We start from the raw sequence: 28,000 nt of genomic DNA on the forward strand, positions 1-28,000 counted from the left end.
GCATTGATTGAAATGATCTACAGTTTACATATTTGGTCACAAAAACTATCAGGACTATGCCATTAGCTATTAGAGTTACCTCATTTTGAATATCCTCAATAAAACTTCCTAGTGATTTATAAATGTGAAATTTGATGTGTAAGTTTGTATGTGCACGAATGTATGTGTATGTGTGCATGTGTGTAAATCTTTCTCCATCTTGAGGTATAAATTGCACATAGACCTAAGTATAGATAAAATTTTTCTAGCAACACAACACTTGAGTTTCTTCAGAACTAATTTGTGTGCATCCTTTCCCTGACTTGAAAGATGACATTTTGACTTTTCAATCTATGGTCTTGTCACTTCTCTATTTTTGGCCACATGTAAGAATGGGTCGCAGTTCTCTATTGCTTCCACTTACAAAGTATTTACCAGTTACAGGTGAAAAGTGTCCTGGGCTAAGGCTGGTGTGCATTGTCCACACCTAAGGACGCCTGCTGCTTCCTGCTTGAAATTGCTTTATTTCTCAAATAGCTCTTTCCCAAAATGCAGTCATTACAAAAACATCAAAATAGTGAAGTCAGATTAAATCATTATTGTTATGAAAAAATATTGAGAACACACTTTAGGCAGATAACTATTTCATCAAAAGAAATTATTACTTAAAATACTTGAACATGTCTTATTAAAACGAAGTTTTGGTTGATACTTAAAGTGAGCTCAACTGAAATATTAAAAAAATATTTATTAGAGAATTCCTTAAATATTTGCATTGTTGCCTTTAAAATGATAGAGTATATTCATTAAAACATATCTGTTTTTCACTTAATGTGTCATTTAATTAATAATTCCTTCCCCCTCAAAAGTAGTAGTTATATAACAGGGAGCTTTGACCAGATATGAGTCTAGGCATAAATCATCAATTAAGACCAAATGTCTTTTTGTTTGTACAGTCATCAAAGCAGGTAGGGACAAGGATTGATGTTTCAAATTCAGACCATGAATTCTACCCACTGTACCAAGGGCAAGTAGAAGGCATTTGCTTTTTTAAAAAAATTAACCTGAGGTTAGTTCCTGTGCCTAGAAGCTTAGTTTTTGCTCTCTGTTTGTTTAACTAAGGTCAGTCAGTAGAGACTGGAATTTTCTTTTTGCATTAAAAACATCTCAATAAAGAAAAGGTGTAGCTTATTATTCATTGAGCATGGAATTTCCTGACCCTGTACTGTGCAGGTATAGCCAAAGCTCATAATAGGCTAATAGAGAGGGCAAATATATTAGACAGCTGGGTAAGCGGCTGCAGTGTCTCCTGATTAGTCATATTCCTCAGATGTGGACTTTTGGGTCTAGATAAAGGGCAGGAAGAAGGAAGCTCCTTCCAAAAAAGGAAAAGTATATTTGGTTGGTTATTAAAGGCAATGAAGAATTCTCTGTTTGTGTTGGTCACTGTTTGAGTACAGCTTCATCTGGATGGACATTAAATTAGCCTGGTTCTCAGCAAGATCTGATGATGAGTTGCTTCTAAATCAAGTAGGATTAGGGTCATGCCGTGACCAAACCCTTATGTATATGTTCAAGATGTGAGCAGAGATTTTCTTTATGAATATTAATCATAGAATTAAAGGAGGTTAGGCCTGTGAGTCACTGAAGAGATCATTTATTTCAATGCTTCATTTTACAGACAAAGATACCAAAGCCCAAGGTAACTAGTGATATGTGAGTGTCACTTTGTTGACAAGCAGCAGAGAGCGTGAACTCAGACTGGCTGTCTGACAAATTTAGCGTACACAGCATGGCAATGAAAATGGAAAATAGATTCACAACCTAGAGAAACTGGAGAGACCATGCTTAATGCATTATATCACTTCACACATCATATGCCTGAATTTACTCTAGTGTAAAGGGCACCCTAACCACTTGAAGGGGTAATGGCACTTCACAGGGCCTGGTGGAAATAGAGGGCTCTAGTGTTAATATGTGCTATGGGGGTGAGGAATGGAGTGAATGAGTTTCAGTTACACCTTCACAAACTCATTGGCATTTAAAAACTTTTAGTCCCTGGAGGAGCTTGTAGAGTGCTGTACCCTGCAGAAATGGAAGGCAATTAAGCACAAGTCAGGCTGAAATGACTGTAGGATGGCAAAATGTTTGAAAGAGTTGAAGGCAATTAAGATTCTATGACCTGTTCTTGTATCATCTCTGTGCCACCAAAGCACCATTCAATCACTGTATTTTACATCTTCTGCATAATGAAAACACCTGCAACTGCATAGGTTCTAATTTAACTCACAAGCAAAGTATTTCTTTGTTGTGATTGGAATTTTATTTCCTTTAATAGGTAATTTCTTCTCAATTTCATAATGGCCAATCACCTGGATCCATAGCAAGAATAATTGGTTGAAGGTATTTTCACCTTCATCTAGGAAAACATGAAATAAAATTCATATTTGAGGAGATAGATATCTTCAACCTGATTTAAACATTGCAGAAGGTATACACAAACACACACACACACACATGCATCACATGGTATCCCATGGATACACAGTTTTTAATGCTTTAGTGTAGCAGTTAAAATAAATTATTAATAAAGGTACAAATTCAAATATATTTTCACATTTAATAATTTATGCAGTTAGCATTCAACAAATAATTATTGAGTATATTGAGTAGCTTCTACCTACCAGGAACTAGGGCTTCAGTAACCCTGAAGGAGCTCAAGGTTGAGTGGTTAAGATATATAAACAGATAGATGGATTTTCTTTTCTTGCTAATATTACTACATCAATATTTGCATCAGATTTCTATGTAAGTACTGATGAGGAGGCACTCAGAAAGAAATATCTTAAAATATGACTGACTATATGGTCAAAGGAGAAGGACAGTGTAGAAAGAGAAAATTTTAGCAATAGTGGTGAATGGTTTAGCATGGAGCAAGCACTGAGTGAGACATGGTAAGTGGTGGGAGATCAAAGTTTCCACAGCTCTCAGCCTTGGCCATACTGACATGTGGAACCTGATTATTCTTTGTTGGAGTGTTTTGCCATTATAGGATGTTCAGCCACACCCTAGGGTCAATTCACTAGATACCAGTAGAACACACCCCCTACCAGTATAGTTTGTGACAATATATCCATCTCAAGTTTGCCAATCATTCCTCAGTGAGCAGTATCATTTTTGGTTTAAAATCAATCGAAAATTATTGAATGTTAGATCACCAATAGTTAAACATGCCATGAAAAGCATATGTATATGACCACCTACATAATAAACATCAGAGAGACCAATTACCTCAAGAGTACAAGTATAGACACCCCCTTCCATTTCATAAAATTTTATAAAACATGCATATTTTAAAATTAGGCACTTTGGGTAGAGGCTTGAGTTGTGCCAATTTCAAACTGGATACAAATTTCAAAAGTAATATGATATGCTAGAAAAGGTTCTCATTGTTGATTATTTCTAATGTGTGTAGCCCTCTTACAGAGGCAATATAGAGAAACAAAAGAAATAATAATGTTAGATTTCAAGACAATGGGACTAAAGTGATAAGTAAGGTGTGGGTCCAGCCATGCCCCAGTAAGCAGCATCACTTGCAGAGCATGTATTCAGTAGACCAATACTGCAGTTATTCTGCAATCACATTGTACAGGGGTTTCCACCTTTATTTTGAATACACCTAAACTAAAGCAAAATGACACTTTAATTTCGATACTGGAGAACCTTTATAAGGAAAATAAATGGACTAGAATGGATTGAGTTATATTGAGATATTAATCTGAAGTTTGTTTTTTTTTCTTTGATGTGTCTTTGGTTTTGAAATTTGGGTGATACTGGCCTTATAGAATCAGTTTGGAAGTGCTCCCTCTTTTTCTATTTCATGAAATAATTTGAGGAATATTGGTATTAATTCTTTGTTAAAAGTCTTGTAGAACTCAGCTGTGTATCCATCCAGTCCTGGGCTTTTCTTGGTTGGTAGGCTTCTGATGGCATCTTTTATTTCATTACTTGAAATTGATCTGTTTAAATTGTGTTTGTCACCCTGATTCAATTTGGGCAAATCATATGACTCTAGATTTGTTTATGCCTTTGATATTTTCTATTTCATTGGAGTACAGGTTTTCAAAATAATTTCTAAATATCTTCTGTATTTCTGTAGTGTCTGTTGTGATATTTCCTTTTTCATCATGTATGTTAGTAGTTTGATTTTTCTCTCTCATTCTCTTTATTAGCATGGCTAAGGGTTTGTCAATTTTATTTATTTTTGAAATAACCAACTTTTTTTGTTTTGTCATTTTTTTCAAATTTTGTTTGTTTGTTTCACTTTCATTGGCTTCATCTCTGATTTTCATTATTTCCTGTATTCTATTAATTTGGGTGTTGGTTTGTTCCTCTTTTTCTAGGGCTTTGAGATGTAATGTTAGGTAATTTGTATGTTGACTGTTTCTTCTTTTAAGGAATGAACTCCATGCAGTGAACTTTACCCTTAGTACTGCCTTCAGAGTGTCCCAGAGATTTTGATATGTTCTATTAGTGTTCTCATTTACCTCTAAGAATTTTTTAATCTCCTACTTGATGCCTTTTGCAACCCATGATTATAATAGATGAGAGATTAGTAGAATTCATAGACAAGAAAGGAAGGAGACAAGAGGAAAGGAAATTACTATGGAATGAGATTGATCAAATTATGTTATGTGTGCATACAAATATGATACAATGAATCCCCCTATTGTATATAATTATAATGTACCAATCAAAATACAAAAATAATATAAATAAATAATAAGAAATTTAATAAGAAGAGACTGAATTAGCCCAATAACTGACCCACTGGCAATGTTTTAAATATATATATTAAATATATAAATATATATATTTAAATATAATATATATATATATATATATATATATATATATATATATATATATAAAATGTATGTTTTTGCAAAGGCAAGCAAGAAGATACATAGTACCCTTTGATGACATGCCAACATGGGCACAGTTCTGTTTGTTGTGTTTTTTTTCCATGTGCCTGTGTGTTGTTTTGTTTTGCTTTAAATTTTTTAAACAATTTTGCTTCCCTCTTTTTTTTAAATGTCCCAACTCTTGGCAATAAAATCTGGTTTTCAGTCAATGCTTTCTTCAGCACCTATTATACCATGTTAATGTTGCAAAAAAAATTATGAGATATTAATCACAGACAGGGTTGTTACAAGAGTCTCTGAAACCTGATCTATTGTTAATTGTGAGGAAAAAAAATGGTTGCATTTTCAATATTGAATCAGTCATGACATCTTATTGATTCCTTTGAAAAGTTATTCTTCCGGAGGAGACCAGATATTGAATGAAGTGAGAAATAAAACATAAAATAAAAGCAATTTAGACACTACTCAGGAGCTCCATCCCTTAATAACTACAGGAGTGCTTCTATTAAAAGGTTTATTTCCTGAGGCAATAGAAGAATAAAAATAGTTTTAAAATTAAGTTATTTTTATGATAAAAGTAGTAAAACATACAATATAAAAGTTCAAATAGCAAGGAAAGACAAAACAAAAAGTGAATTACATTCTTTTTCTCCAGATCCTAATACGTTTTTATAGGAAATATATTAAGAATTCTTTGCATATCCTTCTTGAAAGTTTTATGCACACAGAAGGGACAATTCTAGGTAAGATTGCTGTGTGTCTTGCTTTTTTTACTTGAAGACATATAATGTAGCATTTTCATTTATCCACTATATTTTTCCAGTGTTTTTTTTAGTTTGCATTTTGTTCTATATATTCTAGATAGGCATGTACTATTTATTTTTAAATATCCCCTTTTAATGAAGAGTTACAATTTTTTGGTGTCGTTGTTTACACATAACTCTAGATTGTATGTATACATCCTTAAGTAGTTCTATAAAATATTTATAGGATTCATTTCTAATGTGAAATATCTTAAAAAATAAATTTATTTAATTTCAAAAAATGTTGAATCGGACATTTCTCTCCAAGAGAAATTATGACTTTTTGGAGAATTTGGAATTCTATTGGGATGCAAAAATTATGAGAAAACAATTTAGCAAGGGTCTAAGCAACTTAGTGTTGCTAAGTTGTCTCAAAATAAATCCCAAAAGTGTTAGGGATGTAGCTAAGTGATAAAATGCGTCTGGGTTAAATTCTCAGAACCAAAAAGAAAGAAAGAAAGAAAGAAAGAAAAAGAATATAAGATTTAATCCTAGAACAGAATTATATTTTAGGAAAGAGTAAGTAAAACTGAGCAGAAGTAAATTCACTGACCTGATGAATAATTTAATAGTTTATACAACATGGTTACTCCAATCTCTCTAAAATATTTGTTTATTTGTGTCCTATGGTTAAATATATTGTGAGTGAACCAATCAATACAGAACAACTCTATCAGGTGAGTATTCAAAGTGTTCTGAGCTACTCAAGCTAGCTAGACATAATTCTGGCAAAAATATATGGGATATTTAAAATCTATATACCATTCATTCAGCCAGTCAAAATATCCATACAATTCATACTATGTCCTGGGACTAATTAAGTTAGTTTAATTTTTAGTTTTAAGGGTCCTCAATCTACTACTGTAAAATAGAATTTGAGGTTTCTTATCAATTTTCTAATAAATATTCTAGTAAATCCCATAATTTATTAATTTATTCCTTCTATATAAACTAACTATATAAAATTTTTAAACATCTAATGCATGCCAGGTACTATGGTAGATTCGGTAAATTCAAATCTCCCTGCATTTATGCATTTGTGGCTTAGTCAGGAAAATAAATATTGTTAAATAATCTTGCAAATGATTATAAAACTACAACTCTGCTATGTACTAAAAGGAGAGTTACAGGTCATATAAGAGCTTAGGATGTGAGAATTTACATAGTCATAAATTTTCTCTGAACTAGGATTCAAAGGATAGATTAGAGTTAATGATAAAAAAAAGAAAATAAATTGCATTCTTAGAGGAGAAAAAGCATTTATGAACACCTGGTGAGGAAGGACTCATGGTGATCATTTACCCAATCCTCAATTGCATAATTGGAATGAATGCTTATAGATGGCAAGGTCCTAATATGCTTGTGTGAGTTAAGAACTCCCATATGTGAGTTAAGAACTACCATGTCAAGGAAATTCAATGGAAGCTAGTCAAGAGACTAAAAACACTCATACACCCTGTAGGGAATGGCACAGATCAAAGTCATCTTTCTGATGGTTTCACCTAACTTCATATGATTCATAACTTTGGATTATGTCAAAGTCAGAGGAATGTTGAAGAACAATCATAAACTAATGTAAACTCAAGTGGTAGCTAGTCCTAATTGTGGCCACCATTCAGTTATGGTGTCTTTGTTAGAACAGACAAGCACTGCCTCTGGAATATCATATGCATTCTTTTATGTTCCATTAAGAAATTGGAATAAAATAGCATATCTATCTATCTATCTATCTATCTATCTATCTATCTATCTATCACATTGCTCCATTATTATATGTATATGAATTCTTTCTCCTTCTATAAAAATAAAGTCTGAAAGGACATGGATTGGCTAAACATTTCACAGAATATCATATTGGCTTTCCAAACTGAAAGAATCATATTAATAGAATGTTAGTGGAAATATATTATCCAAAATAGCAAGTTTATTGGAAGCTTGGGAGATGCATGAGAGGACAGGAGAAAACACTTATCAATATTGAAGAGCCCAACACACAATTGAAGTTTGTAGAAATATAATGCTCTCTGGCATAAAGGATATTCTCTTAATTCAAAGTGAAAATCATTATATCTTGCAACTGTCAATATCTCTATGAAGGGAGAATGAGAGCTTATAACTTCATCATCTTCTGGAAATAGCATGTTATGTACTTGAGAATCAACCCAATTTACCACAAGACATGAAGAGTTGCCATGGTTGCCATCTTTGAGTGGTGCCTAGAAGAGAACTAAGCAGTGGTATTAGCGGCCCTTACCCTTGGGCCATAGAACTCAGAATATTTTATGAGATTATAAATATATGTGGTGAGAAAGCCCAGTTGTAACTTATGAAAAAGTTCAAAAGAATCAAAACATCAGTGCTTAGAGCCTGTGGGAGTAAAGCCAGACCATCTGCAAAACCATGTCAAAATAGAGCCCCGGCATGCTAGTGGAACTTACTGGAGATAAACTGCCTAAAGATAGGACATAAATTACCTATGCAATCAAAACTACTCATCATAATCTGGTATCTACCAGTCATACTTTCAAGCATACCCAGTAACAATCAGTGTAAAATGGAAGTGGTGCTTCAGGGATTGGCCTTAAGCAAGATCAAGTGTTAAAACCAAGTGTTCTAGATCCCCAAGTTATCCACCACTTTTGCACTAGTGCCTCTCAGTTCATATTGCTGTATAAAAGTGACATCCCTTATGATCAATTGATAAAAGATGATTCAAGGTCAAGTTTGGATCATGAATCAGTTAGCTTAGCACATGGATGCAAAACAAAAGTTGGCACCAAATACATTAAAATTCCACTCAGTGGTGATTAGATAATAATGTGATGAGGAGAAATTTTCCAATGGTTAAAATTCCTGAAATATATCTGATTGTCCACATGGGAATAAATGTGGCATGAAGAGAGACTATATACTGGTTTATGTGCAGTAAGGTTTGACTAGTTACTTAAAGAATGATCTGAAAAAATAAGGGTTAGATGATGAGGGACAATGAAGTCTGGGATAAAGGAATGTGGGTGAATATACAGAAACAGGCACAATGTGTAAAGATGTTCATGGTGACAAGAATACTCACCATGGAGTATCTGCCAAGAAGACAGAATAACTCAGCATCAAGTCAAGTGATAGCCTTATGTGTACATAAATGGAGTGGTCATGGTGGCAGGGATTGAGGCTGATTCACAAATATTCCTCAATCCATTTCACCACCAACTATTCATTTTTCAGGAAATAGAAAATTCTTAGCCTCTAATATAGCACGATCCTTGAAGTGACCAGGAGTATTTTGGAAAGTTAACAGTATTTGATCCTTTTCACTTAAAAGGGGAAATAATTCAGTGTTTTAGTTTTCTATTGCTATATAAAAATAATCATCCCTAATGGCTTAAAGCAATAACAACAAGTTATTTACTCATAAATTAGCAATTCTCTGCCTGAGTGCACAAAAGCTAGAGCAGCTTCAGAGATAGAAGGAACAACATCTGAAGAACACATTCACTGGCTCAGACATCTGATGGTAGATGCTGGCTCTCAGCTGGAATCTCAGCTGTGTCTACTGCCAAACTCCTTCTTGTGGGATTTCCATGAAACTGAGTGACATCCTCAGTGCATGATTCTGTGTTTCAAAGAGTCCCAAAAGTCATAGTGGCAAACAGGAATCATATTGCCTTGTGTAACATAGCTTTTACAGCATATAACTCCATTCCTGCCATATTGTACTCATTAAAAGTAAATGAATAGAACTACACCATATTCAAGATAAAGTGTATTAAACTCTATCATTTTGGGCGGAATGTTAACAATCTATAAGCTACTATATACATATTGATCGGAATTAACATATGTTCTGGTATAGGGTGTTCTTTTCTACCTGCAGTGACTCAGTATCACCATAATTTGAGGATTTATTTATTGAATAAAGTCATATTGACAAGTGTACCAGTGTTGGAAAAGTAGAGAGGTAGGAGTAGCAATGGAGAATGAGATCTACTGACTGTACCATCTACTAGCCAAACAGAAGCTTCCACAGAGTGAAACTGTAATTTTGAAAATAACATCATGAAAAGATGACAAATCAATGACTGATATATGACATCATGCATCCTCATTAAATAGAAAAAAAAAATATTTGTTTAGAAATTAAGGAGTTGAATTCGGAATGGATCTAGTTAACACTTCTACCAGGGAACTATCTGGGAGAATTTGTACTTGTTATCTTAATAATTCCAGACTCCGGGTTTCCAGGTTTTGATTCTGAGAGATGGAATACTTCTACTATGGGACAAATGAAATGAAGTTATAAAATGACATTAAATATGAAAGCTACGTGTTTAGGAAACTCATTCTAAAATACTGGCAAGACAGGAGAGAAATCTTCATTTCAGAAGAGCTAAATGATATGTCATTACCAGAAGGTCAACTGAAATTACACAACGGATAAGGAATAATATATTTGAAAACCAGGTGATCCACTTGGACATTTCTTGGTACTTATATGCCTAATTTTGATGGTAAATGGAAAAATGCAGCAGATATAGACTTAAAGAAAGATAGTAGCCACAGGTTTAGATTTCTCAGGTATGAGAATCTCACCCATCTCAAATGTCAAGCTACCTGGGCTTTACAAAGCACTATAAGAAGAAGTGTAACAAGCATTGTGTTATAGTTTAATTAGCAATGATTTTTCTTTTGTAGTAGTTTGTAAATAGACAATATCTTACCACCAAAACCTGGCTATGATTTGAAAAACCAAAACCAACCAAACAAACAAGCAAACAAAACAAGTAGAAGGAACTTAGAATTCAGAGTTACTGGGTTTTAATGAATTTTAAATGTCTTTATCTAGATCACTAAGAGAAGTGGAAAGGTATTTCAGAGAAAAAGCCTGGATTTATAAGATATACTTCTGAAACGTCCATTGAGTCTTTTGTATATGTACTCATTAAGCATAATAAAGATGTTTAGAAACTAAGAATTGAAGTTAGAATTAATAAAATATGAAGAAACCAATGGTAAGGGATAGGAGCTCATAAGAAGGTCTTATTTGATATTTCATGGAAAAACAGATGAGTGTGTTATTGGAGATAAATACAAATGGACAGATTGATAGATTTGAGAGCTCAGTAACAGGTAAAATCCACAGTACTTAGGTTTAGAATGAATATGAAGAGATAAGCAGTAATTCTAGTTCTTTGATCAGCAACCAGATATTGTTCAGGAGCTGGGGAACATTGAATGAAACTTCCCCTTTAGGTTTCTTTAGAGGGAAATGTATATGTGAAAATTAAAAACAACAACAACAAACAACAACTGTTTAACACTTTCACCATTTAAGAATAGATTTCCAATAAAATATCACATATATAAATCTGGGGTTCAGGGAAGTTTATGCTTAACATAGTTTTGGGAATCATCTGGGTTGATTATTAAATGGCAATTCAAGCTCCACATATGAGTGAGATAACATAGAACAGCATAAAAATGAAGATAGCTCAGGAACAAGATTTTACTAACTCCAGCATTTAGCAGCTGGGTAATGAAAAATACATTTATAAAAACAGACATCGGAGAAATATGCACAGAGGAAAAACAGATGGCTGTTGTGCCCCAGAAGACAAGGAAAGAAAATGTTTCAAGAAGGAGGGTGTGGAAATTTGTGTTGAATAGTGCTGACATAATTAGTGAGAATGGGACTGAAAGAGCTGTCATTTAGTTAGTGGCAGTGAAACCATTGGTGATATCATCAAGAAATGTGTTAAGGCATGGAAGGGCTGTATCCTGCATGAGAGCAGAATAAAGAGTAAGAAAATGTGAGAAATGGCCACTAGTTCAGCTGTGAAATGCTGGGCACGGAAGATGATCAGGGAAAGAGAGGGAGCCCTGCATTTAATTTTATTCATCAAGATTCTTTTTCTTTCTTTTCTTCATATTTGTATGTCAGTTAGTTTTCTGTCACTGTGTAAAAAAATTGCAGAGAAAACAGAAAGAGAAAAATTTTGTTTTGGCTTATAGTTTCAGAGGTTTCAAAGCATGGAGAGCTGGCTCCAGTGCCCTGGACCTGTGGTGAGGCAGAACGTGGTGGAAGTGGGCAGGAAAACAAAGCTGTTCACCTCATGGCAGTCAGGAAGCAAAGTGGGACAGAGAGAAAGGATTCAGGGGCATAACGTGCCCTTCAAAGGAAAATCCCCAACAACCTAACTTATCCAGTGAGGACCGACCTCCTAAAGTTTCCACCACTTCCCAACAGAGCCACTAGCTGGGATCAAGCCTTCAAAACCTGAGCCCTTGGGATACACCACAGAGCCAAACCACAACCCGGTCTCTGTCTCTGTGTCTCCTTTTCTCAAGAGAACTAAACACATTTATTTAAAGCTAGAAGATGAATAAACAAAAGAGAAGTGGAATAATATGGATCCTGAATCAGCTGGGGTGACTTTTGGTATTCCACATGGTAGAAAATAGCAATGGAACAAATAATTCATTCTTTCTCTTCTAAAATTGGTTCTTTAAGGTGAATAATTTAGGGTGGAATAAAAAGCCCTACAGAAGCAGAATTTAAAACATTAAATTCTGGACATTTCCAGAAAATTATAGCAATTCTATGTTTATTATTAAGCTCAATCTTTGGTTTTCTTCCAAAGTCTTTAAATTTTGTCATATTTTACAAAAATGATGTAAACAATGAAAAGTTATATGTACAGAAAGCTATTTATAGAAAATCTTCACTTACTGGATAATCATAGCTGAAGCCTAAGCTTAAAAAATCTCATTAAATATGGTGCCATTGGGCCTTCTTACCATATCCATGTGCTCTGGTATTTTCATATCTGAGAGTAAAAATTGCATAAATACTGAGAAAATCAGAACTTTCCTTTAATCCATTACTTACAGTTTAAAAAGAAAGCCTACAGATCAGCAAGAAATCTTTACAATTTCATCCACCTTACTCTACCCATTGGTGAATTCTTATTTATATTTCCTCACCATCAACTTTATGTACAACATATAGACCTCTCCCACAGTACTTAATCCAATGTACAGAAATTTTCACTTTGTAAGTTTCCAGGATGAGACTCTTGAGTGTTATGAGGAAAATAGGTTCTTATTCTTATTTATATATTTACAGCACCCTATCCTTTGCTTCATCTAATTGAAAGAGATAGGGAGATAAGATGCAAAGAGTATAAAAACGGGCAGGAGAGAAAAAAAAGGAAGAAAGAAAATAAGAAAGTTGAGGAAGGATGGAAGTGGGGAAGAATGAAGGAAGGGTGGAAAGGGACAAGAATGGAAGAAAGAATAAAATTATAGTATTAAGGAACAGAATGGTTTATAATTTAAAAAAAAGAAAAAAATAAAACTTACAATCATATCCTAGATAGAACTGAGAAATATTATATCTAAATTAAAAGTTCTACATTAAAAGTCAAACATTTGTTCATTCAGTAAATGTTCACTGAAACCCTGTACCTATATTTTATACTAGGGATAGGGCCTCTGGAGGATATATTATAAACAGAAAAATAATCCCTTTCCTTTTGGGATTTCAGGCCAGAGTAAGTAATCCTAACACATTATATCAGTTTCCTCTTATGTTGGTTTTACTTTCTGCTGTTTTAATTATCCATTGTTAACCATGATCTGAAAATATTAAGTGGAAAATTCCAGAAATAAATAGAGAGCTCAAGTTCACATCAATTTTATTATGACATTATTGTTTTAATTGTTCTATTTTGTTATTACTTATCCTTGTTAATCTCTTACTGAGCCTAGTGATTTGTAAATTCAACTTAATAGTTAGTGCATATGTACAGGAAAACCATGGTATATAGAGCAAAAATAAGAGGGAACTACTGTGCTTACACAATATAACTTGCTAAGTACTATGGAAAAAGAGAGCGTCTAGATTGGGAATGTAAGTGTGAGGACCTATAATTTGAAAATGTATGATTAAGATTCACAGAAAGGCATTTGGCTTGGGGAGTCACACATATGCCATAGAGGAGAGCTATTTCAAGGAATGGGAACAGTCATGGAATGGCCCTGTGACAACATATGCCTGCAGTGTTGGAAACCAGTGAGTCTAAAAGAAGAGTAAAAAAGGTGAGAAGGGAGAAGGGAGTAGGGGAGCTAAGACCACTCAGGAGATCCTTAGAGCCGCTGCTGAATTTATCTGCAGGAAATGAAAAACCTTTGGGGGTGCGTCGGGGGAGAAGTGACAAGCTGGGCACTCTGGCTGCTCTGCTGGGAATGAAAGCAGGACCCAGTAGATATCAGGGTGGAGAAAATGGTAGCCTGGTGCAGTGTGGAGGTGAGAGGACAGGTGGGATTCTGGATATGCCCTAAGTGCAGAGGCCAGGGGATTTCTTCTGGGACAGGCATGGACTATGGGGAGAGGAGCCAAGAGCAATTTTATTCCCAGTAGATTTCAATTCTGGGGAGGAAAGGTTTTATTCAGATATGTTTCTATGTTCCCAAAATATGCATATGCTTATATGAATGGACTAAAACTTGAGGTCCTCTTTTATTCTTAGCTATTGATTATTATGAAATAGATCAGTATTGAACTTCATGATTAAATAAAATGGTGTTTTCTGATAGCCTCATGATAGAGGAATAAACATTTATGAATTTTTGGTCTCTCATTTGGGATTTAGAGGAATTGACTGAGAGGAATTAATTATCAAAAAGATTAATTTATCATAAAAAACACTGATGCTACAAATAAAAGGTTTTATTTTATTTTATTTTGTTTGTTTGTATGTGTGTGTGTGCGTGTGTGTGCTGGGAATTGAGCCCCATGCCTCACACATGCTAAGGAGGACTTCTACCTAGGCTAGTTTTAAGGAACAAAATTTTGTCATTAATGCATATTGATTACAAATCTTAACAATATTCTGAATATTATTTCATCACTCTACCAAATGAAAGAATTTAAGGCACAAATATTTTAGTTAGAGCAGAAATGCAAAAGTACATGAATTAACAATAAAAGTCTGTTAGTTTAGTGCCTATAACTTGAGACTTGATATTATGGTTAGTGAAGCTTTTAAAAGTGATCAAATTTAGTATTTCTTCCATAGAGCATTTTACAGTAGGGAATTTTTCAATTGAAAAATTATGAAGAAATTACTTGTTTTTAATTTTTATTTTAGAATTTGTATATCTGAAAATTGGATTTAGAATAAACAAATAATTCTAGATCTTTCTGGACTAGAGAATGTTAGGCTTTGAGATATTTTAATGTAAAGAATTAATTAAGAAAGAAGAATTTGAGAAACATATTATGCTTGGTTGTTATTGATTCCATGGCATAGGTTGTACACATAGGGCTCAGAAAAAATACCAAGAACCCTTTTCTCTAAGTCTGTTTCCACAGTGACAAGTCTCCCTATATGGACACAGGCTCTGGAACAAGACACCTCCTGGCTCCAACCCTTACTGCCTGATAAGTTGTGGGAAGTACATATAAACATTGTCACTATGTTAACTTGTGTTTAATGGTGTTATTAATAAAATACATTCTATATTTATTGTGAGGACCATAAGATTTAATATACATTAAGCACTTAATACCATGTTTGGTATATAATAAATGTTCACTTAACATTAGCCAAGATGGTTGTTAAGAATATCATCAATGGCACATTTCCTTTCCTCTTTAATAGAAACTTTTAAAGGAGATCTGACTTCCTGGATCCAGAAAGGGTATTGTGAGGTCTCATGTTCTAGACAAACTTAATGATTTACCAAGACCTCAATGGTCTGGCCTCTGACTCTCTTTTGATTTCCCAAACATGCTAATCAGTTCTCTTTCTAGGGATATTGTACTAGGAGTTCTCCTCCTTGAGATGTCTAGTTGCTGCATGCCTTCTAGTCATTCAAATTTCAGCTGAAAATCCAACTATCAAACTAGTCAATAAGTAGTCATATTCTTTTATCTCACTCTATTTGGTTCTCTAAAATATTTGTAACTTTCTGAAACCCTTCATGATAATTTATTCTCCTGATTAGCTTGTAAGTTACTCTCTTCAGCATAGCAAGAACAGTATCTACATATGTGCAATATCAATTATGCTAAATATGAGTGGGTAATCAAATTAAAACTCAAAAATGTCATGGCCTTAGCTTCAAATTCTCTTCCTTTCTTTTGTATACTTAATTCTATGAGCAAACTCACAACTCAACATTGTTTCATCTGAGGACATGGCTCAGGCAAACTCAAACCTATACTGCTAACAGATTAAATTAACTCACAGTGCCAAAATCACTAGTGGTCAATCACTGGTGTTATATTCACATATAAGGAACATATTTTGTTCCATATCTCATTAGACTGAGTGTTTGGACAATTCCTTATGAGAAATTAAAGTTTCATGATTCAATGAAGCAATCTGCCTATGTAGTTCCAGTAGAAAAACAAACAAAATATCCAGCAGCTGAAAAGTATCTTACTTATGACATGGCCTAAATTTTCCACATGTTCACAGAACACATATTATTACCTTTTAGAACTCATTGATCATGGATTAGAGTTTAGGAAAGAATTAAATATATCAGTTGTATTTGAATTATCTACAGATGATTGTGAATATTGTAGAGTAAATACTAAACTTCTCACCAGATATTTAGACAAACATTTCCCTGGTTCAAAGGAGCAAATGTTAAATGTGATTTCTTTTTAGGAAAAAAATCCAATTCCTATGAAATATACTGAAGTGTGACCCCCAAAGAGCCTTTCCTACTTGAAACAAGTGTCTCAAGGAAAAGAAGCATATCATATTTCAGGATTTACAAAGCCATATTTTTCTATTTCAAAGAAAATCAACAAGAGTGATTTTTAGGCTTCATCTGAGTCCATCCCCACCTCTTCACCTTTTGTTTAACTGGAAAACACAGCAAATGCAATAGATCAAAGTCTGTTTTCTCTGAGTACATTGGGGGCTGGAAGGCTGTATGCTCACTGCCACTGTGTCAGATGGATAACGACAGATGTAGTTTATAGAGGACCTCAGCAGATGAGGGATTTTTCACTTCATCCTATGAGGATGGAAGAGAATGAATTAGTACACTGCATGCCCAGATTGCCAAGAGGAACTCACTACCAGCTGGAGCAGCAAAAACAAAAAAATCCCAAATGCCTTTGTAGTTTACAAGTGGTCATTTTTCAAAGAGGTGCACGTGGATAGAGTGAAGAGGCTCCTAGCAAATGGAAGAAAAGTATCGCTACATTTCACAAGCATTTCTGGGAAGAGGCTTCTATCAAATATTCATGGTAGCCTCTTGTCTATATGAGCCTGGTTGATAGAATAAGAGTACCAATTCACCTGGCACCAAATCTACCCCTCCCCCTTCCCCAGCTAGTAAATCTTGGCTGTCAGTGATGGGAGCTGATGGGAAATGAGATAGCCTTATTGAGCTGCCTCATGAACTGTAACTCATTTGTTCTCAAGACCCAGACTGACAGCCCTTGCATTTCTCCCTTCCAGCAAAATTGAGCATAAATCACTTTATCATTTTCCCACATGACAGTTTATCAGAATCCTGGAATTCTATATGAAGTCATAGGGGCTGGTGATAGAAAATGAGACAAGTTCTGTCCTGTAGCTGAGGAAGACTGCCCCTTGAAAAGCATTAATATGACCATAAAAATACCAGTGAGATTGAACCAAATACAAATTTTCTCTTCTTTGAAAGATAACCCATTGGCTTTCTATTCTCTAGAGATTTCTACACATGAAAAGAAAAAGTGTATAGTTATGGAATATAATTAGATGCTTTTTTTTTTCTTAACAAGCCAAGGAAAAGTTGCCCACTCCAGTTTAATAGTCCTAAATGCAATAATGCTGTCTTCGAAGTAAGAATGGTTAGTGTCAGGGGCTGATATTGAGGACAGACCAGGTTAGTACCAAAGGAAGTCTGTTCAACTAATACGGACTCCCCTGCCAGCTTGCTCTCCCTTCTTAAAAATATTTTACAAGTTTACATACTCTGCAGCCAACTATGGATGCAGAAACAAATGAAATGCCTTGTTTAGGGGCTCAAAATTTCACAGTGTGTTGGGAGGGGCCACAAAAGCAAAACTACACAGAAGATGATTCCTACATTAGCTTCATGCACAAGGAAAATCCGCACATTTGGGACTGGTAGTTTGTTTGTTTGAGGGAGGAGACATTCCAAAAAGACCTCCCCCCAAGATGTAACTATGAGGACAAATCTGGGAAGATGATTCAGTGTTTCTAACAGTGGACCAGTGACACTGCTGGTGGTGGTCATTGAGGTTGGTAGCACAATCAGTTTATTTCACTTCCATCTTAATCTGAACATCAATCACTTCTCCATTTTTTCCACATGATAGTTTATCAGAATTCTGGAATTCTATATACTGAAGTTCTCAGTGGTTCATTTAAACCTTACAATTATAAATAGAACTCTGTAAAAATATTCAGCATCAACTAAGATTTAACATGCTCATATTTATACCATGAGGATCTATAACATCATACATCTGAACACCCTGGTTATGGAACAGAAAACACTGCACAACTGTGAATTGACAATCGCATGACAGCACTCATGTCCCTGCTTGAGAAGGAATGCCTAGATTAAACTCTCCTCCAATGTTCATGGTAGAGTAATGAATTCTTTGCAATTCCTTGATTTTCTGACCTGGGCTGCAAATCCACAAGAGAATAGGATGCTTGGTTCAGAAACATAGCAATAAATTAATTGTTTTAATATTCAAGACACAAAATTGTGGTACCTACTAGCTAGATCTCCTTTTTGAAAAGTTCTCTTCTCAAAGATGGCAATTCAGATTAAGAAAGGGGTTTAATTCAGGTGGCATGTTTCTGAACAACAAACAATAGCTTTTGTTTCTTGCATTGCTCCATCTTCCTTCTGAACATTGATTCTGGCTTTTGCTGATATATCTCAAGGTCTAAAGTACGTGAAATAACTCCTCATTCCCCTTGTTTTCTTTACTTGGTCATAAGAATATCTCCTCCTGGAAGTTTTTATGTGGACCTCTAGTTGTAGATACTATCATTAGATATTTAAATATAAGAACACAATTAGGTAGATGCTACAAATAATTTGAAAACACCAAAATATAAATGTGTATTTCTTAAATGACAGTGGCATTTCTAATTTGTTGGTTAAATTTATCAAATCATTGAATTTAACATCCTGCAGGGCATTTTCAACAGAGGTGGTATCACCCCCAAGGAAGAAATAATGGTTTTCGAGGAGGTAAAAATCTCACTTTTTTTCTCCCAATAAAACACAGATATGCATGAAGCATATAAGCAAATACACCAGATATCTCTGATATTAAACACAGACACAGATGGGAGGTAGAATCCTCAGGGGACAATAACCAAGATTGAATGGTCAAGAGCACTGGTATAGGGCATCTATAGTGGTATCAATGAATAATAATCATTTTTAAAAGCATTTTTAAGTAAAGTAATCCTGGTGACTGCTTTGGTTTTCATGGTTTTATTTTGATTTGCAGTGGAGATATAGCAGCTTCAGTCATTTTTCTTAAGAGAGTGGAAAATAAGGCATAAATAGAAATTCTACATGTGGGAATCTGGCCAGAGATATTGCAGCAAGTAAATAGAGAACAGGGACGAGGAAAAATCAGTTATCCCGTCAAACAAGCCCCTGGATGCAAAAACAGTTGGCAGTTTCTGTTTCCTAAGCAACCTTTGCCTGTGATAGAGTGTCAGAATGAGCAGCTCAATCCCACTGCAATCACAGGCACTTTATGAAATCTCTCTAGGAATTAGTCTCTCTAAAAATAGGCAATGAAGGAGTTATTATCTCATTCTAATTTATTGCCATTTCACTCGATAAAGTTCCATTTTAAATGTCTATGGAGGTCATGCATATTAGCAAGACATGAGCAGTTCTAAAAGCATTTCTGAATCATGATGAAAATTCATGACACCCAAGTCACTGAAAGCTTGTAAGGAAATGGTTTTGTGTGTATGTGAGTGTGTGTTTTAATCTGTACTTGAAGATGTACAGTAGATATTTATGGTGGTTTATAAGGTCCACCCTTCAAGATTCAGAGTCCATATCAACTCTCCTTGAACCTGAGTCTTTGCAATTATCTCACTAGGCAGATGTGGTGGATGTGACATTGCATCACTCCTGAAGCCTTAAAGGAAATACATTTCTAGCTCCTTTGGGTTATACAACTTTGGAGCTCTGATCCACTATGTAAGAACTCAACCTAAAGCCACCACTCTGGAGAAACCACATGAAAATGAGATGGAAAAAGATGTCAGGTTTTTCCAGTCCCTGCTCTTTGTGTCTTATCAGGCAGGTGTCACAAATATAAGTGGGTGTGCCTTAGAAGATTGCAGGCCCCTCAATGGCAATCACATAAAAGACCCAAATGAGAACCATCTACCTGATCCCTGTCAACCTCTAAAAGAGATAATAGTAAAATGATTTTTGTAAACCACTAAATTTTGAAATTGATGAATGCTTCATTTTAAAGCAATGTATAATGGGAATATAGATCACGTTTGTATATGGATCATATACCATTGTGTATGGATACTATATTACATAATATCATATTGTATATGATACTTACACACTAATTGAGAATGGCCATGATGACCAAATATTTCCAGAGAAACTTTTCATTTCAAAATATCTTGGGCTATTTTTTTGAATATTATAGTATGAAAGAAATCTTTTCATAGAAATGGAATGAACTGATGCTCTATATTGTAAATTACATCAATTATTCCAATAGTTTATTTTCCTTAAAAATCATTTCCTTTGTAAATTCAATTGTAAATTTCATCATAGAATTATTCTTATAGTTTTGTTTCTTTAAAAATAATTAAATTTGTTAGCTTACAGCATTTGTTTTAACTCTTGAGCTTTCCAAAATTTTGAGATACTTGTCTTTATTGTGGTCTTTTCCACTAAATTTTTTTTTTTACTTTTTTTTTTCTCTTGAATTTTCCATTGCCTCATTTCATCTACCTGAATGTAACACCACTTTGACCATCTTATTTCAATCATATTACTTCAGCTCAATCCCTGCTGATGATTATTTCTAATATTGTGCACTTTATTTTAGCACATTCAAATGATTACACAGCCAGACTCCCCAGTGATTCAGGATTGACCCTGATGCATGTGGAGGCCTGGCAACAAGGGCAGTAGTAGCTGCCAGAGACCAGCAACTGCAAGCCCACATCTGTGTTGCCAGTGCCAGGATCAGCTCATTAAAGCTCCTGAGGTACTGCACTTGTTTTCTACCTCTGAGGTCCCAGGGTGGTTCCTTTGTCTTGTAGTTATTGAGTCATTCAGTTTATACTTCTACAAAGGATACCAACTACAATCCCAAATACTGTCTTTATTACCAATGATACAAAGAGAAATAAAATGTGACCTCTGTGTCTGAAACCTTCCATCTGGAAAGACTCATTCCCAGTGCTTTTGATGACTGGTAACAACAGAAGTATGCATAAGGTGCTGTTGGAACCCAGAGGAGGGAGTTCTCAGGTTAGCCTGAGGAGACTGGAGAAGAAATCTCAGACAGTGTGGCATTGGAAATGATCATGAAAAGAAGAGTGGAATTCAAAAGGAAAGAAATATGATTTCATGTGCATAAGAACAAGATAGGTGTTAGGGTTTACATTCCAGAAATAGAAAAGTAGCTGGTTCTGCTGTCACTTGAGGAATATAGGGCTTGGGAGGATAGAGCTATGTCCTATGAGAACAGGTGAGTAAGGGCTGGATGGTCAAGGCCTTGCATACTCTGCACATTCTGTACCACTCTTAAATACTAAGTACTTCCCATCAACTTGTGGGTGCATGCATGCACACTCACGGATGCACAGACCTTTAGGCTTTAAATGTCATTTGGTATTAAAATTAATTTGGTAATTCCAGAGCTTCAAGTTATAAAATCTTGCATCTAATCCTACAAAAGATGCATCTCCTTTCTATCTCTCTCAAAGAAAAGATATTATTCTTAGCCTTAAATATTTCTTCAGGTTCCCTGAGAATATTTTCTGAATGATTAACTCACCCTATACTTATGAAGGATTTGCTAATATTTTGCCTCCTTTTCTTCCTGCTACTGCTTTTACTTAGGCTGCCCTCACTGATAAATGAGAATCATCAACTCGTAACTTATTTATAACATCCTTTTATATATTTGCAGAAGAGCTCAGGGAGCAATTCAAACAGAAATGCAGCTGCTTTCAGTTCCACTAAATAAAAAACCAAGCATACTTAGTTTGGTTTCTCAGATATGGTATTTCAGTCCAGTGATATTGTTAGTAAACAGCTGTATATACGGTGGACAAATCCCAGTTATTACCAGCAAGCTGGGGTTGGAGTGAAACGTATCTCTAGCTATTCAATGGTGTTTTCTGTTTTGTAACAAGTACTCATTCCATGAAAATTTATGTTGAAACTTAGTTTATGGCACTTAAGAGATGGCAGGAATGGAAGGAATTCCAGAATGAAAGATTCACAAAAACAAAACAATTGCCTGAGTAACAACTAGCAATTAAAAAACTGTTGGATCTGTTATTTGCAAAGACATTGATGAAGCATTCTGTTCATCCTGAGAGCTCTATAGTGGCACAGAACTTAGAGAGTAAATAAGAAAACATGGAAAATGTCTTTAGAAGAATGAGAAAAATCTGTTTTGGCATTCAATTCTCTTTCAGTAAAACTAAAATCATACAATTCTATTAATTCTTAAATTACAAGCATTTAGCTATGCCAAATACAAATATTTATAACCTCAGATGAGCACTTTCCATTGTTACATGTGATTGAAAGAAGGAGTAGATTCTCATTAAATCAGAGAAAGATGTGGTCCATGAATCCAAAGAGAAACACCCCTTTTCCTAGACATTGAGCCCATCTGAAAAATAATTCCATATTATGTTCCATGCATCCAAGGATGTTTACAGAAATTAGCTCACTAAAACATACCACCACCACTAGCTAGCTTTGTAGGTGACATGATAATTATCCAAATTAATAGGTAGGGAAATAGAGGAACACAGAGATCAAATAACTAACTGAAAATTCACATTAATTCATATTAATAATGTGAATCACCTAGAATTTGTTTTTTTAAAAAACGAATTTAGTAAAATATAACTTACATATAATATTGCTCATACTTATATCAAACAATTTAAGTTTGGGATGTGTGTAGAAGTATGAAATAATCACCATAATCAAGATGTAGATGGTGATTGATGATAATTGATATTTGGAATTAATCTATGATAATTGTTATAATTTGGGATTTATGTTGTATATATTAGTAGTTAATTCTTTTTATTACTGACTGAATAGTATTCAACTATATGGCTATATCACAACTTATATAGTCATCTATTGATGTACATTTTGGCCATTTTCCATATTTGGCTATTAACAAACTGCTTTGATCATCTATGTATAATATTCTGTACTGATATACACATTTCTCTCTCTTGAATAAATGTTTAGTAGTACAGCTGTAATATAATATAGGTGTCTATTTAACTTTTTAGAAAAACTAATTGGTTTTTGAAGTGGTTGTAACAGTTTATGGTTTCATCAGAGTTCTGGATAATTCCAGTTCCTCTACATCCTTACCAGCACTTAGTATGATCATTTTTGTTCATTCCTTTTAGTCATGTTATTGGTATCTCATTGTGGTTTTAATTTCATTTTCCATTGACTAATTTAGGTATTTTCCATCTATATGTCTTCTTTGGGAAGATAATCAATTCAAACCCTTTGCTCTATTGCTATTTTCTTTAATTCTTGAATTTTGAGAGTCCTTATTTATACTGGATACAATTAATTTATCAGATATGTGATCAGTGAATGCTCTCTCCCATTCTGAAAACTACACTTATGTTGCATTAGCACTATCATCAAAGAACAGAAGTTTTAATATCAAAAGTCATATTTAGCAATTATTTGAGTGTGTACATCATGTTTTTAGTGTCTTTACAAAAAAATTTCCCTAATTTAACATCACAAATATTTTTCATGTTTTCCTTCTAGAAATTATATAGTTTAAGGTTTTAGAGTTAGGTCTGTGATCCATTTTGAAGTAATATTATTATTATTATTTATACCTAGTATGAGATATAAATTGAAAGGGTTTGTTGCTGCAATCGTTTTCCATATATTCAATTGTTCCAGTATCATTTGTTAAAAAGACAACACTTTCACCATTGAATTTTCAATATCTGCTTTTAAAAAATCTATTAGTCCAATTTGTTTTAGTTTATTCTGGACTCTCTTCCATTCTAATGATCTCCTTTTCTATTTCTATATCAATACCATACTGTCCTGATTATTACAGCTTCATAATGACACTTGAATTCTGGTAATAATTAATGTTAGTCTGTTTCTCAAAATTGTTTTGTTTATTCCAGACCCTTTGCATTTCCATATGCATTTTAGAAATAGTTTCTCAATTTCTTTAAAAGCCTACTAGAATTTGTATTGAAATTATTTTGAATATATAGCTAAATTAATAAGGAATTAATATTTTAAACAATATTAGTTATTCTGAATCATGAACATAATATATCTCTCCATCTATTAAGTTTCCTTTAGTTACTCTCAGCAATAAATTTTGCTTTTCAGTGTATAGTTTTTTAATATAATTTGTGAGATTATTCCAAGTATTTTACATATTTGAGTTACTTAATCCCTTGAATCCTTTCACTTTATATTCCTATTAGTGCATATTGATTATACAGAGTGTGGGGTTCATTGTGTCATATTCATATGTTTATACACCACATTTTAATTTATTATTTATTTATTTTCTGTTTTTATTTGTTCTTTTTAGTTATATCTGACAGTAGAATATATTTTACCATATCATATCATACATACATGGTGTATAATTTCCCATTGTTGTGGTTTTACATGATGTGAACTTACACTGGTCGTGTATTCATATATGAACATAGGAAAGTTATTTCCAATTCAATGTACTCCTTTTTCTGGTCTCATCACCCCTTCCCACTATTCCCACTATCCCAACCCAGTTAACCTCCATTCTATTCCTTGCCCCACTTATTGTAGGTTGGCATCTGCATATCAGAGAGAACATTTGACTTTTGGTTTTTTGGAACAGGCTTATTTCACTTAGCATGATAGCTTCCAGTTCCATTCATTTACTGACAAATGCCATAATTTCATTTCTCTTTAAGGCTAAGTAATATTCCATTGTGTATATGTAACACATTTTCTTTATCCATTCAGCTATGGATAAAGGGCCCCTAAGTTGGTACCCATATCTTAGCTATTGTGAATTGAACTGCCATGAACATTCATGTGCCTGCACCACTACAGTATGCTTATTTTAAGTATTTTTTCTTTTTTTAAAATTAATTTTATTATTATTATTTTTTTCAAAACAAGTGTTGGTGGGCTGGGATTGTAGCTCAGCAGTAGAGCTCTCGCTTAGTATGGGAGAGACCCGGGTTCGATTCTCAGCACCACATAAAAATCAAGGCATTGTGTTGTGTCCATCTACAAAAAAGATCCTCTCTTTCTCTTTATAAAAAACAAACAAACAAACAAACAACTGTTGGCAAAGATGTGGGGAAAAAGGTATACTCATACATTCCTGGTGGGACTGCAAAATGGTGCAGCCAATATGGAAAGCAGTATGGAGATTCCTTGGAAATCTGGGAATGGAATCACCAATTGACCCAGCTATCCTTCTCCTAGGACTATACCCAAAGGACTTAAAAACAGCATACCACAGGGACACAGCCATATCAATGTTTATAGCAGCACAATTGACAATAGCTAAACTGTGGAGCCAACCTAAAAGTCCTGCAGTGGATGCATGGATTAAAAAAAAAATGTGGCATTTATACACAATGGAATATTACTGGTTTTATGTCTTTTAGGTATAGGTTGAGGAGTGGGATAACTGGGCCAAATGGTGGTTCCATTCCAAGTTTTCTGAGAAATCTCTATATTGCTTTCCATAGTGGTTGAACCAATTTGCAGTACCGTCAGCAATGCACAGTGTACCTTTTTCCTCACATCCTCCCAATATTTATTGTTATTTGTATTCTTGATAATTGCCATTCTGACTGGAGTGAGATAGAATCTCAGTGTAGTTTTAATTTTCATTTCTATAATTGCTAATGATTTTGAGCATTTTTTTCATGTATTTTTTGACTATTCATGTTTCTTCTTCTGTGAAGTGTCTGTTCAGTTTTTTTTTTTTTTTGCTTATGTATTGATTGGGTTATTTATTGCTGTTGTTGTTCAGTTTTATGATTTTTTATATAGCCTGAAGTTTGGAAATTAATGCTCTAAGGTGGAGGTAGCAAAGATTTTCTCCCATTCTGTAGTCTCTCTGTTTATATTCTTGATTATTTCCTTTGCTGTGAAGATTTTTAGTTTGACACATTATCATTTATTGATTCTTTATTTGGGACTAGTACCAGGGATTGAACTCAGGGGCACTCAACCACTGAGCCACATCCCCAATCCTATTTTGTATTTTGTTTAGAGACAGGTTTTCACTGAGTTTCTTAGCACCTTGCTTTTGCTGAGGCTGGCTGTGAACTCACCATCCTCCTGCCTTTCAGCCTCCTGAGCTGCTGGGTTTATAGTTGCATACCACCTCATCCAGCTCCATTTACTGATTTTTTCATTTTAGATTTTTTACTTTAGGAGTCTTGTTGAGGAAGTCAGTTCCTAAGCTGACACAATGGAGATTTGGGCTGACTTTTTCTTCCAGTAGGTGCAGGGTCTCTGGTGTAATGCCTAGGTCCTTGATAACACATTTTGACCTTTCCACTCCCCTGTTACACACTCTTACCCTCATCTTCCTGCTCCCTTCCTTTTAACTAGTAGTCTTTCTTCTATGTTCATATCATTTTCCCCTCTTAGCCTCCATGTGTGATAGAAAACATGAGATATTTGAGTCTGGCTTATTTCACTTAGCATAATGACATCGAGTTCCATCCATTTTTCTGAAAATGACATTTTGTACACTGGATTCACGGGATTCTTTTTAGGGCTGAGTGACATTCTGTTAGTGTATATGTATGCTTTATGTATTCATTCATTTGGTGATGGACAGCTAGCCTGATTCAATTGGCTAGTGGGAACTATGCTGATATAACATGTCATACAGGTATTTTTATAGTATACTCTTATTTTTTCAGATGTGTATTGAGGCGTGGTATAGCTAGGCCATATGGTAGTTCTGTTTTTAGTTTTCTGAGGAAATTCCATGCTGATTTCCTTAGCGGCAGTACATTTACACTAACAGTGTATAAGGGTTACTTTTTTCCTAAAATCTCGAGAACATTTATTGTTATTTGGACTTTTGCTGAATGCCATTCTGACTTAGGTGAGCTAGAATCTCAATGTAGTTTCAATTTTCATTTCCCTGAAGGGTAAAGATGTTGAATGCCTTTTCATACAATTATTGATCTTTTGTACTCCTTTTAAGAAGTACTAAGTATAAAACCTAAAATATTGAAACTGCCAGAAGAAAATATAGGAGAAACATTTTCAGCTATATGTGTAGACAATGACTTCCTCAATAGAGTTCCTATAGCTCAGAAAATAATGCAAAAAAATGACAATAGATTTCATCTTATTAAAAAAACTTCTACACAGCAACAGAAACAATCAATAGAGTGAAGAGAGAACCTATGGAATGGGAGAAAATCTTTGCCAGCTACTCTACTGACAGAGGAGTAATAACCAGAATACATAAAGAACTCAAAACATCTTACACACACACACACACACACACACACACACACACACACACTCCGAGAGAGAGAGAGAGAGAGAGAGAGAGAGAGAGAGAGAGAGAGAGGGAAAATCCTAATAAATAAATGTAAAAATATACGAAAATCCTTTTAAATGTATTGAGATTTTAAAGGTATATAAATAATCTCTTCTGTTAAATATTATAAGTGTACCTAGAAATGATGTGTATCTTTCTATTACTGATTTGTATATTACATAAGTGTCAGTGAGGTAAAGTGTCTGACAGGTAAGTCTCCAAATTATCATTCTATTAATAAGAAAGAGATGTTGAAGTCTTTGACAATATTTGTGAATATGTATTTTTCCTTGAAGTTCTATTAGCTTTTTTTAAGTTTTACAATTTGTCATTGTATTAACATTCTTATTTTTATATCTTTTTTATATCCTTTTTTATTAATGGACACTCTTTATCCCTGATAATATATTTTACTTTTGCTCTGAAATATACTTTGGCAGATAGTGGTATAGCCT

General features: G+C 34.2%; 1 protein-coding gene across 1 annotated transcript in view; it reads right to left on the minus strand.

The window, feature by feature from the left end:
• Positions 1-28,000, minus strand: part of LOC144368933 (sodium/potassium-transporting ATPase subunit beta-1-interacting protein 2-like) — a 565,595-nt gene that overhangs the window by 329,704 nt on the left and 207,891 nt on the right. The window lies entirely within an intron of this gene.

Source organism: Ictidomys tridecemlineatus, chromosome 12, assembly GCF_052094955.1.
Source record: "Ictidomys tridecemlineatus isolate mIctTri1 chromosome 12, mIctTri1.hap1, whole genome shotgun sequence".
Taxonomy (NCBI): domain Eukaryota; kingdom Metazoa; phylum Chordata; class Mammalia; order Rodentia; family Sciuridae; genus Ictidomys; species Ictidomys tridecemlineatus.